The sequence below is a fragment of the Podarcis gaigeae genome (genome assembly GCF_964106915.1).
Source record: "Podarcis gaigeae genome assembly, chromosome: 14".
Classification (NCBI taxonomy): Eukaryota; Metazoa; Chordata; class Lepidosauria; order Squamata; family Lacertidae; genus Podarcis; species Podarcis gaigeae.
This window is the reverse complement of record NC_139690.1, coordinates 30,840,058-30,854,993: the sequence shown is the minus strand read 5'-3', so window position 1 is coordinate 30,854,993 and position 14,936 is coordinate 30,840,058. Positions and strand designations below refer to the sequence as shown.

General features: G+C 47.3%; 1 protein-coding gene and 1 long non-coding RNA gene across 3 annotated transcripts in view; both read left to right on the top strand.

The window, feature by feature from the left end:
• Positions 1-14,936, top strand: part of NHERF2 (NHERF family PDZ scaffold protein 2) — a 62,381-nt gene that overhangs the window by 20,116 nt on the left and 27,329 nt on the right. The window lies entirely within an intron of this gene.
• Positions 954-5,295, top strand: LOC310831505. The gene is made up of 2 exons (XR_014557891.1): positions 954-4,120; positions 4,885-5,295. It is a non-coding gene; the product is annotated as an uncharacterized lncRNA (long non-coding RNA).

Here is a 14,936-nt window from a genome sequence, read left to right as displayed (position 1 = left end):
AACCATTTTGCTCTGGAGATAGCGGTATCAACTGAGGTGCCATCGGCCTACCTGCCATGGCGAGTGACAAAAAGCCAGCACATTCCAGGTACGCCCTGGAAGGCTGAGGCCCCACCCTGTACGGTCAATAACTTGTTCCTGCATTACAGCCATTTCCAAAAAGGTTGGGTCACCTGGATATTTCTCAGAGGCCTCTGAGGCCTGTTTCACCCCCCCCCCCATTTAACTATAAGCATTCCATTAAAAAAAAAAGTGAGCTTCAAAGCTGTTTATTGTATGAATCTTAACAACAAGAACTTGGTACCTGAGTTCCTTTCTTTTCCCCTCCTCATTCATTTTCCCTTTTGTGTCATGTCTTTATAGGTTGTTAAACCTGAGGACTAGGACTGTGTTGTGCTCTATTGAACTGTAAGTCCCCCTGAGAGCTTTTTCTGGCTGAAGAGCAGGGTGTTAAATGCTTTGAATGAGCAAATAGATAGCAATCCTTATGATTTGCGAGTGAGTAGCTTGATTTGAACAGGCAAGACAGCTTTGGTGCCCAGGAGACTGTTAGCCCAGGCAGTGGGATCAAAGAGGTCGAGTTACACATAACTGATTGTGGGTTAAAGCCTCAGCGCCTAGGACTTGCCGATCGAAAGGTCGGCGGTTCGAATCCCTGCGGCGGGGTGCGCTCCCGCTGCTCGGTCCCAGCGCCTGCCAACCTAGCAGTTCGAAAGCACCTCCGGGTGCAAGTAGATAAATAGGGACCGCTTTCTAGCGGGAAGGTAAACGGCGTTTCCGTGTGCGGCTCTGGCTCGCCAGAGCAGCGATGTCACGCTGGCCACGTGACCCGGAAGTGTCTCCGGACAGCGCTGGCCCCTGGCCTCTTGAGTGAGATGGGCGCACAACCCCAGAGTCTGTCAAGACTGGCCCGTACGGGCAGGGGTACCTTTACCTTTACCTTTACCTGTGAAATCTTTAGCTTCAGATTTGAGGCAGGTCTCTAGTGGAACAAAAATGTTTTGAAATGTGGGACCTACAGGTTTAGCAAAGAATTATAGACACACATCTTCTTTGACTTCAGGATTATGTTTTTGGATGCTGCCTTAGGAGAGGTTGAGGTGCTTGACGTGGGGTGAAGATGAGGTTGTAGGATTCAATGTGGTTCTGTTTTATGTTGAGCCTTCCCCAATCTGAAGCCTATTTTGGGCTTCAGCTCCCATCGTCCTCAGGCAGCTCCATGGTCCCAAACATCTGGAGGGCACCAGGTTGGGGAAGGCTAGTAAAATATGTCTGCTCTAGCATATATCTCCTTAGGGAGATGATGGACTTTTAGGAGGAATTTAAAGACCTTCCTGTTTCCTCAAGGCATTTGATGGCTAGAGGATAGTATTCTTGGTAACCCCATAATCACCAGCTGAGAGAATGTTTTTAGAATGCCTTTGACTATGTTTTTATTATAATTGGTGTGTTTGCCACACTGAGCTTTTTCAGGAAGAAGGGCAGGGCAAAACATTGAAATAAATAAGGAATATGGTTCCTTGACAAGGGCCTCTAGTGATACTAGGGTCTCCGCAGCAAGGGAAGGTTGCAGTGTTTGTGACTTCTTAGTTTAGAGAAAGGTTGGGCAAGAGGTAACACAATACATGTTTCCAAAATTATGCATGGCACAGAGAAAGTGGATAGAGAAAAGTCTTTTTCCCTCTCTCATAACACTAGAATTTGTGGACATCCAGCAAAGCAGAATGTTGGAATTCAGGATTTACAGAGGATAGCCATGATGGCTCCACAGTTGGAGGCAGCAATGCTTCTGAATATCAGTTGCTAGAAACCACAGTGGCAGAGAGTCACTCTTGTACTCAGATCCTGCTTGTGGGCTTCCTATTGAGGCATCTATCCCATTGACTTATTGGCCTGATCCAGCAGGACTCTTCTTCATCAGGGCTGGTCCAGCCATTGGGCACCCACTTCATGTGGCAGATTTGGGATGGGTGGGAAATACCAGTGAGGGACTGGAGAGCAAAGCAGGGGAGGGGGGGGAATTAAGAGCTTGCCCTTCACCCTTTTTGCCTTTAAGATGCTGCCCCATCAACAAGCCAGCTTGTTGTGCTACATGAAGTATGGTGTGTGCCTTTGTGGGCACCATATTGTCTGCCTCAGGCAGCGACATTTCTTCATCTGGTCTTGCCAGTCATTAAAGGCAGGAGGACAGGACAATAAAAATGGAGGAAATGTGCAGAGGAAGTGTGGGGGATTCAGCAGTGGGGCTGATGGGTGCTGCGGGCCCGCAACACCTGGAGAGCACCAGAGAAGGCTGTTCTCTGTTTGCAGCAAGATTGGAACGTGTTGGGCCTGTGCCATGTTGCTAACAGTTCTCCTGTTGACACAGCCGTGACACAAATGAAGAAGCAGGTCAGGAACGCCTTCCAAGCTGGAGCAAACATGCTTGATCAGCTCCAGCCAAAAGCAGAGGTCCTTTCTGTCTCCTCTCCAGGCTCACACTACCTTCTTATGCAGCCAGGGTATAAAAGGGTTGGTGGCTTTATTTGTGAATATTGAATATAGTAAGGGCTGCTGCCCCTGTTTGCATGGCTTTCCAAACCCCTGACTTGCCTTGCCAAGCCCCAGCCCATCTCCTTACAGCTCACCCAAACCCCCATCCCATCACAGCTCCTATATCCCCTCACAGCTCCTCTGTGTCACACCACCCAAACTTCTGTTATGGTAAGAAATGCCACTGCTTTCTACAAGTGGCTCTTTCATGCCTTTCACAATCAGTTCTGGATGTCTGTGCCCATCAGGGAAAACACCTATCCCTGGTGCTCACGGCCACCTGACTGCCATGGAAGATGTGGATAAATTTTGGGTCGGTTTCAACACTGCATGTCTTCCTTCCTTGCTAAGTTTCCTTCCAGTTTACTGTGAGTCTTGGCGATCTTCAGATAAACTCCCTGATGAATCACTTTGGTACCAGCTGATAATGTGGCGCTTTGTTCTTTCATTCCCTTGGCGCCTCTTTTTCAGAAAGGTAGATTGTGCTGGTCTCTTGCAGGATAAGCAAAACCAGAGGCCTTGGGGTCCTCTTAAAGTTTGCTGTAATAAATGTGTTGGTCTTTAAAGGTGCCACAAGCTTCTTTGTTGTTTGTGTGCTGCTTGTATACTTGGCCCTGCATAACCCAGTTTATTGTGTAAAACCGGAGAAGTTGAGCAGATTTTTAACTTTAAAAAAATCGTTTCAAAACAAAGCAGCTATTTTTTGCCCTCTCTCACACCTTTGTTAGAGGGATGTTTGCCAAGAGGCGAAATCTTAGACCATAATGGCTGCTTTCAGAGTGTATGGAGAGAAAACGGTTCCTGGTCACTCTGTCCTCTTTGCTTTGTCTTGAATCAAGATAGATTAGATTCCATCGCAACATTCTTCCCAGCAAAGGGCGGGAATGGATTATATTTGGCTGCTAAGCTGAAAATGGAGCTGATAGACACTGCCCATCACACCACACAAACCGCGCCTCTCCGGAGATGGCGCTGCTCTCTTCGGGGTTATCTGACCCAGCTGATAATTCGTGATTTGTACCTGTAAATTGAAGAATGTGGAAAAGTGAAGACGTGCTGGCTGGGAGTTGTATCCTAAAACATCTCTGCGGTTTCACAGGGTTGGGCGAAGGCTGGCATAGGATATGCAGTGCTCAAAGTGACGTGTGTTGGTAGAGGCGTACGTGAACAGTCGCAAGACGTTTTTTATCAGGGGCTCAGCCACGTGTGTTTCTGGAAGCTGCTGCATTTTGATAAGCTGGGTGGGAATGGACGGCTGAATTCTTGCAAGCTTCTTTTGATTTAATTAACTGGAACATCTGTCCCTGGACAGTTTTCCGAAGGGTATAGAGGTGGCTGTGTCAGTCTCTTGGACCCAGTGACAAATGCACAGAAGCTGAAGCTCTAATAAAATTTGTCTTTGAGATGTTCTTCCTAATAGTTAAGTTTATGACCTTAATGTGTGATGGGGAGAAAATGGATGGAGGAAAGTTTCTGTCTCTCCCCAAAAAAAACACTAGAACTTGCAGACACCCAGTGAAGTTGAATGTTGGAAGCTTCAAGACAGTCAGAAGAAACTACTACTTCACGGAGCACAGAGTTAGATTGCGTGGCGAGTTCCCGCCCCCCGCCAGGATAAATAAAGACACGAGACACCAAATTTAAAGTTAATTGGGCGAATTAGGCCACAACTTTATTGAATTCAGGAATGAGAGGCATTGGCTTAGGCATTGGTCCTAACGACTATCCGGCTCCAGCCCATTTGCTGGAGACACGGGGAAGGGTTAACCTTAAATCGGGGAAGTCTCCTGCCAAGGCACGTCAAGTAGGAGCTCCCCCGGGTCACCGCTCTGGGGCGTGCCTTTGGCCCACACCTCCATAGGCTTCGGACAGGGCCACGCCCCCCGGAGTCCTTAAACGGACCACCCTCCGCTCGCTGGGGGGAGGTGATGGCGTTCCTCCCCCCCCCACATCCTCTTAACCCCTTCTTACCAATGCCTACTGCCAAATGCCGAGAAGTTGTGACGAGTTGCTACGAGGTAGGCGAAAAACCAAAAGGCCAGAAATTGCCAATTGGGAAAAATTCCTACCATGCCCCTTGCGGCGACAGACTGAAGTCCATAGCAAAGTCAAAGACCTACCTAAGCCTAGTTAAAGGGAGGGAGGGTGGGAAAACGTGGGGGAGAGCCGGCGAAAAGAGGGCGAGCCCCCTCCGTGCCGGCTCTAAATAGGGCAAACCACGCCCCCCCAATCAGCCAGCTGATTGGCTGGCTGGGGGGGGGGGCTGGCCCGGCCGGGATTCCCCTGCTCTCGCGGGGGCTGGGCGTGAAGCCCGCAACCCACCTCCTGGGCAGGCCGGAAGTGGCTTTGTAGAACTCACTTGTACAGGAGGTAGTGATGGCCGACAACTTGGATGCCTTTTAAATGGGATCAGACAAATTCATGGAGGGGAATAAGGCTGTTAGTGACTGGGGAAACCCAGCCAGATGGGAAGGGCAGAAAACAACAACAACAACAACAACAACAACAACAACAACAACAACTCATGATGGGTCTGCTGGAAACCACAGGGAGAGAGAGGGCTTGTGTGGTCAGGTCTTGCTTGTGGGTTTCCTTTTGGTGTATGTGGTTGGCTATTGTAGGGTGCAGGGTATTGGACTAGATGGGCTATTGGCCTGATTCAGCAGGGCAAATTATTATGTTCTGGTAAGATAGTAAAGAAAGATTCATGGCCCTTTTTTGCTCGCTCTCCCCCCCCCCCCATAAATTATTATTGTATATAAATTATTTCCCTTTGCCTTGTACGTGTTCATTTTCAAAGGAATGTACAGAAAAGAACAAAATCCATTTGGTTTCTAAAATAAAGCCAAGGATCTTACTACAGTATGTTTATGCAGAATTTTCAGCTGATTTGCTGAGAAACTTCTGCACATGTTCTAGGAGGGGAGGAGAGGATTCTGGGGCAATTTGGGGGGGGGGGACCCATTCGAAGCCAAACTGGATGGGATAGGGCAGCTACGTGCTAGTATTTGTTCACCTATAGGAGGGTTGCGGAATCGTTAAGAATACATGCATAAAATGCTTATACGGGGGTAAATGTGCATAGAATGCATATATTACTGAAAATAACATTAAAAATGCATACTAGTAGGGGAAGTCACTTTGCAAAAACATGTATCTTATGGAAAACTGTATGTAAGCATATTTATATTAGGAGAAATCTGCTGACAAATTTTCATTAGGCTCTTTAATGTGAGAATTGAATTTAGGATTAACACTTTTCACTGCACAGTTTTCCCACCTTTAAATTGCATAAGGGCATTACAACGTAAAGGGCTGGACAGAGAGCCAAAATTGTGATTTTGTTAATGTCCACATTTGCTAAGAGGATGTTTGCGGGAACAAAAAAAAAAGTGTGTTGTAACTTTACACACAGGCAGCTCCTGCAGGAACGGAAATCAAGGTCATCTGCTGGCCTTGCTAAATAGCAAATGCTGCTGCTGTTATTATTAATGATAATATTTATTCAAAAGCCTGAGCTCAGTAGCGCTAAGAGGATGAGATTTGGGAGGCAGGCATGCCCATTTACTGGCAACAAGATGTTCCTTTGCCAGCTGTTCTTAGTTTGGTTTGGACTTCAACATGAGCTTAGTTCAAATGTAACACCCAACCGTGGTTTCAGGCCTGGTGCCAGTGGTTGACCAGGTCAGGCACTGACTAAGGAACCCTGGAGCTTGGAAGGGGGACACCAGAGTGCCAGTATGGTGCAGGGGTTAGAATGTTGGGACTATGGCCTGGGAGACCAAGGTTCGAATCCACACAGCCTTGAAACTCACTGGGTGACCTTGGGCCAGTTACTGCCTCTCAGCCTTACTCAGCTCACAGTGTTCTTGTATGGATAAAATGGGGCGAGGGAGAACTATGTACCTGACTTTGAGCACCTTGGAGGAAAGGCAGGATACAGTGGTACCTCGGGTTAAGTACTTAATTCCTTCCGGAGGTCCGTTCTTAACCTGAAACTGTTCTTAACCTGAAGCACCACTTTAGCTAATGGGGCCTGCTGCTGCTGCCGTGCCACCGGAGCACGATTTCTGTTCTCATCCTGAAGCACAGTTCTTAACCCGAGGTACTATTTCTGGGTTAGCGGAGTCTGTAACCTGAAGCGTATGTAACCCAAGGTACCACTGTATAAATGTAATCAAGTAAAAAAGAAAAAGAAACCTCACTGGCCCAACCCATCATCATTCACCGACTGCCCGCCCGCTAGGCCCCTGGATGTTTTTCAGCAGCACGTGATGGAGCTGCCTTTGAAAGTGACCCAAGCGCAGGTCTCATCTGTGGTGGCTGCCTGCTATTTTAAATTACCAAGAACATAATGGCCCACCTCATAGATCTACGGAACCTATTGTTCTCTAGATCTGTAGGCCAGGGCATCGATACCTCATAACAACAGCCTGCTAGATCAGACCAGTGGCCCATATAGTCCAGCAACCTGTTCTCTCCACTCCTGCGGTTTCCGGCAACTGGAAATTGAGACGCATTTCTGTCTCCGAATGTGGAGACAGAGCATAGCCATCATGGTCAGGAGCCATTGGTAGCTTTCCCTTCCGTGAATTTGTCCAATCCTTTTTTAAAGCCATCTAAGCGGGTGGCGCTGTGGGTTAAACCACAGAGCCTAGGACTTGCTGATCAGAAGGTCGGTGGTTCGAATCCCTGCGATGGGGTGAGCTCCCGTTGCTCAGTCCCTGCTCCTGCCAACCTAGCAGTTCGAAAGCACATCAAAGTGCAAGTAGATAAATAGGTACCGCTCTAGCGGGAAGGTAAACGGCGTTTCCTTGTCCCCCGAAATGAGAGCTGAGTGATGACACACAGGCGATAATTCCATTTGCAAGATAGCAAGAGAGGGCCTGCACCCGCCCCCAATCTGCACCAGGTGGCCTGCAGAGAACAGCAGCGCAGACACAGCAAGAGAGGCTGTGTGGAGCAATGGGAAGAGTCTCTTGATTCTGGCCAGGATTCAGATCTTCTGCTTAGCTGCTAATGACAATGGCTAGAGCATTTGCTTTGCACACAGAAGGTCCCAGGTTCAGTCGTCCCTGACACTTTCAGGTGACCCTGGGAGAGATCCCCTGTGCCAGACCCTGCAGAGCTACTGCCAGTCAGTGCAGTCACTACTGAGCTAGAAGGGCCAACACTTTGACTTGATAAAAGGTAGCTTCCTGTTATTTTAGGGGGGAAACCATAGCTCAGCAATATATCACTGCAGCTGCTATTATTATTATTATTATTATTATTATTATTATTACTACTACTACTCCTCACCCCATCATCAGCAGATACCAGGGCAGATTACAACAATTAAAAGTCAGGATTAAAAATAGTTATATTGCATTTTAAGGAAGAGGATGGGACCTAAAAACGCACATCTCAGGTGTCAAAGGCCAGGGTAAATGGCCATGTCTTCAACATTTGTCAAAATCCATATAGTGAAGAAGCTGGGTATGCGTCTGTGAGGAGAGAATTCCAAAATTCAAGGACTGCTACAAAAAAGGCCCTCTCCTGGGCTGCCACCATGCATTTCGGCACCTTTCTGTGCGCTGCTCTGGTTCGCCAGAAGCGGCTTAGTTATGCTGGCCACTTGACCTGGAAGCTGTATGCCAGCTCCCTCGGCCAATAAAGCGAGATGAGTGCCGCAACCCCAGAGTCGGTCATGACTGGACCTAATGGTCAGGGGTCCCTTTACCTTTTTAAGTCTGTGGCCTTCACAATCTCCTGTGGGAGAGAGTTCCAGAGTTTAACTCTGTGCTGCATAGAGATTGACTTTTTTTAATCTGTCCCGAGTCTTCCAACATTCAGCTTCATTGGATGACCACGATTTCTTCTGTTAGGAAAGAGTTGGAAAAACTTTTTTCAGTCCGCTTTCTCCATGCCATGCATAATTTCATAAACTTGTCATGTCGCCTCTCACTCGCCTTTTCTCTGAACTGAAAAGCCCCAAATGCTGCAACCGTTCCTCACACCATTCCCTTCGCTCCATGCCCTTGATCTTGCGTTGGGGCCTTGCTTGTGGGTGAGGTTGGTGATCACTTGGCTTCTGCACCCACAGCCCTCCTCCTCCTCCCCTCTCACTTGCCCACTGGCTGTTCCAAAATACTTTGTACCCTCTTTGTCAGGCTGTTCTTGCTCCAGGAGATAAGGGGAGAACGGAGCAATGCAGGGAATGTTGGCGCGCTCCCGGGGCAGCTGCTTCAGAACTTGCTGTACAGTTTGGGCTCCGAGATAAACCGTGAAGAGGAACTGTGTTCCTTGCTGATAAGGTTTTTCGGACACTGGCTCCTTTCCCACCCTGTTCTGCTTGGGGAAAGCCTGCAAGAATCCTGATCACATCCCCCCACTTAATTAAAGGGGAACAACTGTACTGAGGGATGGGTGCATGTTTACACCTGGCTAGCCCACAGTGGGCCAGGAATAGTCAACTGTCCATTCTGATCTTGGGGCTAGACCAGACTTCCCAAACTTGATGGCCTCCAGATATTTTGGACTACAATTCCCCATCAAACCCAGCCAGTCGATGGGAGCTCTAGTCCAAAATGTCTGGAGGAAACCAGGTTATGGGAGGCTGTTTCAGACTGTTGTCAGCAGCTGGTGGTGTTTTTTGCTGCCTCAGGCACAACCTTACGCCTGCCAGGTGTTTTGAACTACAACTCCCATCAGCCCCAACATTATACTGTGCTGGTTAGGGCTGATGGGAGTTCAAGGCACCAGTAGGCTGGGAAAGGCTGACCTACTAGGTGGCATTTCTGTGTGGTCATGAGAACATAAGATCACCAAATCTTACCAGATCACGGATATCAAAGCTGAAATCCTTCCTGCTTACTTTACAATTGAGTTTTTTACCACTTAATTTTTATAGGAGTATGGTGTGATGGGAGGATAAACTTATTGTCACAACCAAAGCTGCAGAGTGGCTGGAACAGTGTTTTTTTCTTCTTCAGATGGTACTGCTTTGTCCTTCAGTGAAACAGCAGCCTGTCTTTGCCCTGGCATTCTTGTCAGCCAAAAGGGTGATGTTTTCTGCAAGGATGTTGCGTTTGCTCTTTATGGGCCTGATTAGCTGCAGTTTGGCTAACCTGCTTCGGTCACCTTGAGTATTGACCTCTCTGTGCATAGGTGTCCTGCAGTATACCTGTTCTTGGCCTGCAGTGGTCTTGCAGTGGTTAATCTGGTGGAGGCAGTTTTGGCTGGTCTTTCAGTGCCAGGATTTGTGCCAACAGGTGGTCCTCAACCCAAGGGCTGAGGAAGGTGGGGCACAGGTTCACCTTTTGCACCTGCACTGATATTTGACCATGGGCACTAACTGCAGGAACATCATCTATAGATCAGCTAAGAAGCCTCTACGTGCAGAGTGGAGTCAGATGCATGTTTAGAAGGCATGGGATGTTGTGAAAGAATAAGGCTGTTGTATTCTGGTCTGATGCCAGAACCTACAAGGAAAGCAGCAAGGCTGAAGGCTCCTCAGAGGTTGCTGCATCACAGAAAGCTCCAAGTGAGCAACTTGCTCTGTCAAAGGTTGGGATCAGACTAAGGCTTTTATACCTGCACAGGAGAGGAAGGTTAGAAGTGCACAGCAAAAAGTTCTGCACAGGAAGGTCAAAAGTACACAGGAAGGTCCAACTTTTAGCCTGAGAAATAGAAATTTAACCAGGTGTCTTCTTCCCCTCTGATTGGCTGAGAAGTTGGGATGAGGTGAAAATGTGTATAAATCAATGTGGAAAATAAAGTAATTCAAGAATTAACAGTTGAAGAGTTCAAGAGCTTAAATGGGCTGAAATACTTTGAGCTGGAACATTGGAAATAGTATAGTTGAGTACTGCAGCTGAAAAAAGCCCAAGGAAGACATAAAAGGGACCTAAAAACTGGATTGAGGGTTGCGGATCAATAATAGTTTTAGCTGAATGTGTTTATTTTTTCCTGTGTTTCTTTTATGTACTCTTACAGCTAACACCTCAAACTATAAAGCTTGTTTTCTTTGGGGGAAAAATACTGCTATCTAACTTGCTGCCTTACTAAAACTTTAAGTAAAGCATAGTTTTGGATAATTGGGTTGATGCCTCCCTTTTCACCCCATGCCTAAGTGTCATGCCATTCTACCCAGTATAGGGAGTTGGGCCAGTTAAAGTCCAAAAGTGGGAAAAACTAGTAGTGGTGGTGATAGGGAGATGATACCCATTGGCGGAAGTGGTGATGTTAACAAGACGTGGGGGACTGGTTTGCTTCCCTCTCATGGTGCAGACCACAGCCTGTGCTGTCACAAAAGCACATTTATCCCCCTTGAAAAATACCACAAAGAAATGCTCCAAATCAAGGGCAGATGTGCAGAAAATAAGACCCAAAAGGCGCTTGGTTATTTTCCTCTTCCAAATTTTCCTCTCTAAGCTGCTTTTCTCCTTGAGGGGAAAATATGGAGTCCAGGAGTGGGGAGGGACTTCTGTCTTCTTCTGGCAGAGAGAAGAGCAATTTGGGGAGGGCAATTCTGAGGGGAAAAGTGAGCCGAAGGGGACAGGATTAAGGAACCTTTCTCCTCACCCTCTTCTCATTTCATTCCCCCTTGTGCCCACCCAAAAACGGGTCAGAGCATAATTACACATATTTCACCACATGTAGTTTGGGTGAAAGGCCTTGGCTCGGTGGTTATAGCACCTGCTTTGGATGTAGAAGGTCCCAGGTTCAATCCCTGACGCTTCCAGGTAGGGCTGGGAAAAGCCTCTTGTCTGAAACCCTGGAGAGCTGCTGCCGGTCAGTGTAGACAGTATTGAGCTAGATGGACCAAGGGTCTGACTGTATAAAGCAGCATCTTACATTCCTAGTTTTGCCCTTAATGGTGGGTTTTTATTTTATTTTAAGGTACCTCACATACAAATGTGCATACAAATAAAGCTATCGTGTAGCTTATCCTTTGCATTACACAAACCATTGCAACGAGCACAAATATATATACTTTGCACGCAGATGGTGTAGCAAAGATGACTGAAAACATGAGCTGCGAGGCAGGAAATCTCCAATTCAGATTTTAACTCTAAGCTGTTACCTCCTGGCAAGTTGCTCTTCTCTCAAGCTTGGGCCTTGTTTGCTATTCCGGGGGATGATAAATACTGGTCTAATTTAGAAAATGATATATCTGAAGCCCTTGAAACGGACTGGATAAATGCTCAGAACTGCTTTTACGACCTCAGTTTGCACACAGCTCACAGCTGGAGTTGGAGTCCTACCAGGCTGCATACCTTCAAAATGGGTTTAAGAAATCTGGATGATTTTGGAGTGCTGATAGCATTCCAAAAAATTCAGGGCAATGACTTCTCTCAAGCCTCCCTTCTGCCTGGGGAATCTCAAGATTCCCCTGTCGGATAGAGGGGTGTATGTTGGGAATTACAGAGATCATGTCCAGGGGTTCTGTTTAGTGTCAGTTTACAGGCAATTAGTAACACTTTAAAACCGGAGTAGAGGAAAGGGCTTCATCACCTCCCATGGATTTGCCAAGATACTCATCTGTCTTTGGCTGGCCTGAGAGGAGGAAGAAGGTTGCCTCATGATTCCAGGTGGGTTTTTACAGTGTTTGCAGATGATTTCCCTTTAAGTTTAAGTTTAAATTTAAATTAAAAGACGACAGATAAAACCAGCATCCAGCTGGTGTGTGTATTTTAATACAGATTTACTTCTTTTTTTTTTTTAAAAAAAGAAAAGACACACATAATGGAACAGCTGTGCAATTGCTCCTGACGTAGGTGACCCATCGCACAGCTGTCGGGGTAGGTTATTTGGCTGGCTATGGTCAGTACAGATTGGTCTAGCTATTTTCTTCTCTGTGATTCTGTCTCTCTCCAGAAATGATTTCGACCCCTTCCATTTAACATTTCCCTTTTCAAATAGCATGGCCTTTATATCTGTTTCTTTTCTCCACCCCACCCAACTGCAGGATGGGATCGTGATTGCATTGAGGGGAAAGGGGCATTTAAACCTTTCAATGCATACAATGGCCCATTGACAAACACACACACACACCCCCCGCTCAAAAAAAGAAAATTAGGCTGGGGAGAGAGGAACTGCCCACTTGGTTGAATATTATTACTTGGATTCTTGAAATCCAGAAGTAGAGTTGGTATTCCAATTCCAGCTTAAAACAGAACAGCATGGATTGCAGGCTGCTTTAGCCAACCTAGTGCCTTCCAGTAAAACGGATGCGCTGGCTGAGGTTGATGGGAGTCAACAGAATCATCTAGTCCAACCCCATGCAATGCAGTAAATGTAATAATAATAATAATAATAATAATAATAATAATAATAATAATGGCATTCCTGACAAGACGACCATCCATCTTCTGTTGAGAAACCTCCTATGAAGGATAGTCCACCATCTTCCCAGGTAGTCCAATCTATTTGGAGGGCACCAGGTTGGCAAAGGCTTCCCTAGGGAGCTTTGTGGCATCATTCTTGGGTCTTGCACATGTTCCCAAGGACAAACCCAGGACCATTGTGTGGGGCCGCCTTTTAAGTTGGGGAATCTCTGGGGCGGGAAGCCCTTGCAGGCTCCTTCCACTCAGGCCCGCCTCGTTGCGAAACCTTTCCCCTCGGATCCCCCGATGACTCACTCTGGCACCGAGAGGGGAAGCTGGCTCCACTCTTAACAAACATCAGATCGCTGGCGTGCTGTATGAATGGAGACAATTATGCCCGCTCTGCTCGGTGGCAGGGACCCAACTTTGGCTCAGTGAGAGGAGCAGGGGCCGCAACAACATTTTTTGTGACAAGCAGTTTGTGGGGGAGAGGAAAGGCTTGGCTCCCTTTGCCTCTGTTTTAAAGCCTCTAAAAATAAGTGTTCTTAATGTTAAAGTTCACAAGAGGGAGGTGCTTCTGGCAGGCACTTGAACCGTCTTTCAGCCCTACCCTAGCAGGATTTTTAAAAATTGTATATTAAAATATTTACTATACTATAAATATTAAAGGTAAAGGGACCCCCGACCGTTAAGTCCAGTCACGGATGACTCGGGGGTTGCGGCGCTCATCTCGCTTTATTGGTCGAGAGAGCCGGTGTACAGCTTCCGGGTCATGTGGCCAGCATGACTAAGCCGCTTCTGGCGAACCAGAGCAGCGCACAGAAACCGTTTACCTTCCCGCTGGAGTGGTACCTATTTATCTACTTGCACTTTGTCGTGCTTTCGAACTGCTAGGTTGGCAGGAGCAGGGACCAAGCAATGGGAGCTCACCCCGTTGCGGGGATTTGCACTGCCGACCTTCTGACTGGCAAGCCCTAATCTCTGTGGTTTAACGCACAGCACCACCTGTGTCCCGTACTATAAATATTACTATATTATTAAATACGCTATGGTAGTCTGCTTTTTATACATAAAACAAATAGCTGTATGAAAAGCAAATGTGGGAATGAAGTGGTGTGTCAGAGTAGGAATCTGGAGGCCGAGGTTCTAGGACTATTATGAAGCTCACTGGGTTACCTTAGACCAGTTGCTGCCTCTCAGCCTAACCTACCTCACAGGGTTGTTGTGCGGATTAAATGGAGGGGAGGAAGTGGGATATAAATGTGATAAATAAATGAAATAAATTCAGAATAAAGCAGCTGGTGCCAGGTCATTGGCAGGGAGTCTAGAGGCTCCCACTGGTGTTTGCAGCCTTTGGGAATGACAGAGCTTGTTTCTCACAGCTTAGGATCCTTCCTCTTGCTTCGTTTGGAGGTGTCCATTCTGTGTGAGCATTTAAAATATTACTTTGCTGCCGCTCCTCCCGTTACACTGAGGTCTTGGGTTACACGTAATGTGAACCGCTTCCTCGTACAAAAAGTTATTGTTCGTATCTAATTTCCACACACCGAAAGGCTCTGTATATTAAAATGTCCAACTTAGATGTCAGTTAGGAGCGGCCTTTTCTGCTCTTCATAATGTCAATCACAGTGTGGTGTGTCATTGTCATAAGGGACGTGGATGGCAAGCCCTCCATACCAGTGGCGTAGCGTGGGGAGTGCAGGGGGGGCCGGCCGCACCGGGCGCAACATCTGGGGGTTAGGGTTAGGGGGCGCAAATCCACGGGTTAGGGGGCGCAAATTACTTGCCTTGCCCCGGGTGCTGACAACCCACGCTACGCCACTGCTCCATACTGTTGTCTCAAACCGTCTCCAGATACCTTGATACTGAAGCATTGCGAGAAGTTCCCTGGACATGGCCCCAGTCAGTAAGCTGGATGGCGGACCTCTGGAGGTCCCATGCAAACTGCTCCAAGGCCACATTCGCACCATACATTTAATATACTGTGATGCTTCTTTGAACTGTCATGGCTTCCACCCAAAGATTCCTGGGAGCTGTACTCTGTGAAGGGTGCTGAAGCCGCTATTCCTCTCCCAGAGCTGCAGTTCCCAGAGT